Raw genomic sequence first — 6,000 nt, 5'->3', positions numbered from 1 at the left:
TAGTGACTATTATTGGATGCTATACAAACTTTTATAATGATCACCAATATTTATATAATAATTTCTATTTTTCTTACATGTGCAAGATCAAACCATAAGATGAATTTGGTTAGAAAGAGCTAAAATAGTTGTTTAAGAGGGAGAAAATTGGATTAACAAAGTCAGGCTTTTCCTGTCTCTTGAACACTATGCCTTCCATCCTTACTTGAACATAACCAAATGAAGCCAAACCCTGCAACAATTAATTTATCATCCTTTCAATACAAAATATTCAACTTCCAATACTACTAACAAGTTCTTATTGAGATTGTGCAGGTCTTGATATCTCAACTAACCTAACATGGGATTCAAAAGTAAAATTAAAATTCATTGCTGAAATACTCGAGATTTACTTCAGATAGCTCAATTGTATGTAAGAGTTATAAAAAATAGTTATGAAAATGCTACTAAGAAGGACATATATATATATTTTAAATTATTGTGATTAATTTTCCTTTTTCGCATTTGAAAAAATAGTTAATAGCTTACTTATACTTATCCCACTCTAGCAAATATTTATTAAAAAAACTCTCATCATAAAAATGCTTGAAAAAAAGCTATAAAATTATACAACAACAACATCAACAACTCTTTATCCAACTTTGTGGGCTTGGCCACTTGAATTTTTTTTTTCTTAATTGTATCATGTTAAGAGTAAAATTATAATTTAAATTTAATAAAAAATGTAATTTCTAATAGTTTCTAACCAAGTCTTTTTACGCCTACCTCTTCCTTTTTAACATAAGCCAAACCTAATACATGTACTTTATAACGGGGTCATTGGAAGGCTGATATTTTATATGACCAAACAATCTAATATCACTATCTCTAAAGTAGTAAAATTATAGTAAAATAAAATGTGACAACTATCCAAAAACAAAACCATTAAATAAAATTTAAGGCACAAAAATTCATTAATTAAGAAATTAGTATAAATGCAAAAGAATATTTAGCAAGTATGGGCTTTAAATGTTTAAACATAAATCAAAAGAAAATGATGGAACATGTTTTTTTAGTTCAACAATTAAAAATGTTTAAGTGACAAAAAAAAATGAAATCATGTTTTCCAATTACAATCTTACAAAGGGGAGCTATTAGTCTTATATATAATACACATTTTGTCATTTTGAAATATTATATCTTTATTATTATTATTATTATTATTATTATTATTATTATTATTTGTAGTCTTCTCACAATATATTTATTATTTACCCTATTTCTTTAACATGAAACTACATAAATTTAATTTTGGGATACTTTTATATTGAAATTTCTATGCTTGAAATTATGATGTTTTTATATTTGATAAACTTTTATGATCATCTCAATAATTAAAAATTAATAAATTTATTTAACAATAATTAAAATTTATCAGAATATTTTTTTCATAACAGTACCTCATGATTTTCTTGAGAAGAAAAATTATTAAATTTGTAAACAATTTTAAAAAATTTAAACTTGTAGAATTATAAAGAAAAGGGTATTTGTAAAAATATTTTTTATATATGTTTAATGATTCATCAAGAATTTTATATCTCAAAGGTTTTTATTATTTTTTTTCCTTACCTTTCATAATTATTTTAGATTTAATATGAAAATATGTGTTAGGGCTCTCCCAAAACCCTCTTTCATTTTTAGGGTGAACTGTGCAAATTTCTTTATTAATTTAAAGTTAATCACACTTGTTTGTATGTCTTTGAGAAAAATAATCTAATAGAGGTGGGGTATACATGGTGCTTCTCGTTATTATACTCACCATCACCTAATGCAAATGAAGAGAATTGATTGAAGATATATTTCTCAAAAAAAACCAATACACCAAGTAAGTAGGTAGAATACTTATTGAATTATCAGGGCTTTTGAAGTAATGGTAAGATCTCCGAACAATACTCAGGAGGCCTTTTATGGAATATCAAAGAGCATGATGAAGGCCCTTGAGAGATATTACCCTTAGATGAAATAAAGTATCATTAATACATCTATATAGGGAATTGGCTAGTATTTACTTTTATTTATTGCATTATTTCCTTTTTTGGCTGATATGATTATCAGCCCTTATAATTAGGAATCTCTAGTGTGGAGCTTACCTAAAAAGGGTGACATAAGGGATTCCAAATCAACATGCTCTTCAAGGTCTTTTAGATGAGAAGACTTTTTCCTATTATACTTAAAAGAGTGCAATTACCTTGTTAAGCACAATCACTACAAAAAAAATCTAGCTATTTAGGTGCCTTAAAATGCCATAATAGATTTCTATTAAGGCACATAATTTATTAAGACACTTGACAAAGGCTACTCTTAGGTGGTTGTTGGCATATAATTAAGGACAACCCTTATAAATAAGCTTTATTTGCACATTATGGTAGACTTCTTCTTTGGAAAAGACATGTAGATCTCTTTAAGTTACTATAAGGGTCTTTGATCTGTTGGAGGGGGCATTATTATCATTTATAATTCTTATGAAAAGGTGAGGGGCTCTCCTCCTAATTCTAATTCTATAGAGGATTTCAAAATTATGACGTTGGAATGTGGTCTTTATGATATTAGTTTTTTTGTTCCAATTTTTGTTGGTCTAATAGATTATAGGAAAGATTAGATGGAATTTTATTTATTAAAGACTGACTTTGATTTGTTGTTGATCACCTTATGAAGGCTAATTTTGATCAGTCTCCATTTCTTTTAAATATTTCTTTTATTGATTCTAGTGGTTTCATTCCTTTTCATTTTAAAAATATGTGGTTGAGAGCTCCTGATTTTGTTATGTTTGTTAATGAGAATTGGGTTGCTCCTCTTTCATACTACCACAAGGGGAGCAATTATACGATATTTTTTTTGTTTAAATCCTAAGAGAATCATAAAGTTTTAAAATCGTGGACTAAAGTTAAATTTGGCAATATTTTTAATAAAATTATTAAGGATAAAAAAGAGTATTTATATCCTATAATATAAGTTTGTTGCTTCTTCTAGGGATGTTAATTTTGATCAGATTTACTCTGCCAAGGCTAGCCTGGTTAATTTTCAACTTATGGAAGAATAATTTTGGAGATAAAAAGGACCTTCTAAGCCTATTTTGGTATGTGATAGGAACACCAAGTATTTTCATGTTGTGGCTAATGCTAAAAAGACTAAATCCTTCATTAATAGGATCAAATAGGAGTCTTGTGACTAGTGCGACAATCAACCCTTAGTTTATGAGTTTTCTATTACCTTCTTTAAGAAATCTTTTTGTTTTAGCAACAAATTTTTTGCCTATTTCTTATCCTCATGTTATTCATTCTTCTATTTGTCTTGAGGGAAATTATAATATTTCTAATTTTCTTGATGAACTTGAAGTTTTTAACTAATTGATGAGCATGAATAAGGATTCTATGGCAGGTCAAAAAGATTTTACTATAGTTTTTTGTAAAAAATATTGGAATATTATTAAGGTGGATCTATGAAAAGCTGTGACATCTTTTTCTAAAGGTTTTCCTATTCCTTGTAATGATCCCTAAAAAGATTAACTCATAATCAAAGAATTATTATAGACCTATTAGACTTTTTCCCACCATTAATAAACTTTAATCCAAAAGATTAGCATCTAGGTTATTTAATTTTCTACCTAAAATCATATCTTCAAATAAAACGAGAATTGTTAAAGGTAGGAACATTACTTATAATGTTCTTCTGTCTATCAAATTACTTCATGAAATTAACAACAAAGTACATGGCCATAATCTAATCCTTAAACTTAGATATTTCCAAGGCTTATAATAATAAATTAGACTTTTTTTAAGTATTATAAAATAATTTTGTTTTGATCTTAATTCTATTAAACTATTTAAAAGCATTATTGAAAATTGCTTGTTTTCTATTCTTATTAATGGAAAGTCTCTTGGATTTTTCAAAGGTGCCCAGGTTATTAGGCAAAGAGATCCTTTACTAACTACACTTTACATTATTTCTGTTGATAATTAATTTGGAGGTTTATCCTCATTTTTTTTGTACACAAAAACTTTTCCTATAGGAACTCTAGTGGGCTTGATATTTCTCATCTCGGCTTTATTGATGATATGATATTATTTTGTAGTGGTTCTATTAAGTATGTCAAGAAGGTCACAAAGTTTATATCTACTTTTAAAATGGAAAGTGGTCTTAATTTTAAAAATAGCAAATGCTCTTTTATTGGTGGCAAAGGTATATCGCTGGTGCATTGTAATAATATTAAATTATGCACTAACTTTTAAAATAAGGTTCTTCCTATAAGTTACCATAGCACTCCTTTTTATAAAGGTCATAAGAAATCACTTTTTTATAACATATTTTTTGCTATCAACAAGAATCATTCTACCTAGGAATTTATATTTTTTTCTATGGGGGCTAGTCTTATTCTTATTAAGAGTGTTCTAGCTCTATGCCCATTTATCTTCTCTAAACCATTAATCCTACTTTTGATGTTTGTGATAGATTGGAGAAATCTATGAATCAATTTTTTTGGGGCTCCACTACTAATTCTAAAAAGATGCATTGGTCTAATTGAGGAGCTTGTTTCAATCCTTTTTTTAGGAGATCTAGGTTATAAGTTTTTTTTTTTTATTTGGTTAACAAATTTTCCATCAATTTATGGTGGAAACTCAAGAAAAATGATTATCTTTGAGCAAAATTCATGAATAAGAAATATTATAAGAAAATAAACATCCAACCTCTTGTTCTATTAAGCAAGTCTATTCTCTTGGCTTGAGAAGGTTATGCAACATAAATGGTTTGTTGAATTAATCATCTAGTATATAATACACAACAGTTCCTCTTTCATTTAGCAGGATGATTAGTCTAGTGACGGATCTCTAGACGCTCACTTCAACTCCATTCTACATCCTCATTGAAAGTATATTAGTTCATTATCAAAGACATTTTCTTTAAAAATCATCTTTTTGAGTTTATTCCTCAAAGCTTGGTGGACAATTTGTGCGACATTCTGCTTCACAATAATTTTAATGATCAAATTATGTGTAATTTAACAAAGGATGGAAACTTTAGTCTTAACAAAGTGTGGCCTTCTTAAGAAACAAAAAAGATGTTATCCCTGCTTTTGGTAAATACTAGAATTCCTCTACTCTTTTAAACACTTCTATGATAGCGTGGAGGTTTTTTAAAAAGTTATATTCCTATTGATAGTAGATTAAAGGGAAAAAGACTTATATTCAGTTTCAAAATATCAATGCTGTTATGATGTTGAGACTATTAGAGGTATTTTTTGGAATGGGTCTTTTGCTGCTAAAGTTTGAAATGCTTTAGAGAAAGGTTTGAAAATTAAAATAGATTTTAATAATAAGTTTATTATTACTTTTTTAGATGGTTATTTTCATCTTAAAGTTAAAAGGCATATTTTTCTTGTCATTCTGTTGCTAGTCCTGTAGCTTTTTTTGGGATTAAAAGAATAAGAGCTAGCATATTGGTATTAAAATGTGTCACCAAAGGGTTTTAAGTTCTTTGTTGTTCGAAGTTCGACAACTTTTAAAAGTTTGTTTATTAACTTTGAAGCATTTTAGATGTAGGAAATATTTGCATACTTTCTTTAATATTCATTATGATAATTTTAATATGGTTTCTACTCCTTTCATTATTAGTGGTCCAACCCTTCTCTTAATAAGTAAACTTAAAATTCATAGCTCTTTTTCTTGTTCTAGTAATGGTTTTGGTGGGTTGATTCGAGATCACAATGGTAAGATAGTGAGTGGCTTTGCCTCCAATACTATTAACTATGATGCTTTAGGTGTGGACTTGTATGCCCTATTTAAAGGTTTAGGATTTGCTATGAAAACAACATTTAGAAAATTTGGATTGAATCAAATTCTAAAAGATTTGTCTCTTAGATTAATGCAAAAAAAAATTTAACTCTAATAAATTCTAAATGTTTATGAAGATTATGGTTTTAATGAGTAATTTTTCTTTTAGAATCTCTTCAATTAAAATGGCTGG

The sequence above is a fragment of the Dendrobium catenatum genome, unplaced genomic scaffold (assembly GCF_001605985.2).
Source record: "Dendrobium catenatum unplaced genomic scaffold, ASM160598v2 fragScaff_scaffold_205, whole genome shotgun sequence".
Classification (NCBI taxonomy): domain Eukaryota; kingdom Viridiplantae; phylum Streptophyta; class Magnoliopsida; order Asparagales; family Orchidaceae; genus Dendrobium; species Dendrobium catenatum.
The sequence above is the reverse complement of the archived record's forward strand: the minus strand, read 5'-3'. Positions refer to the sequence as shown.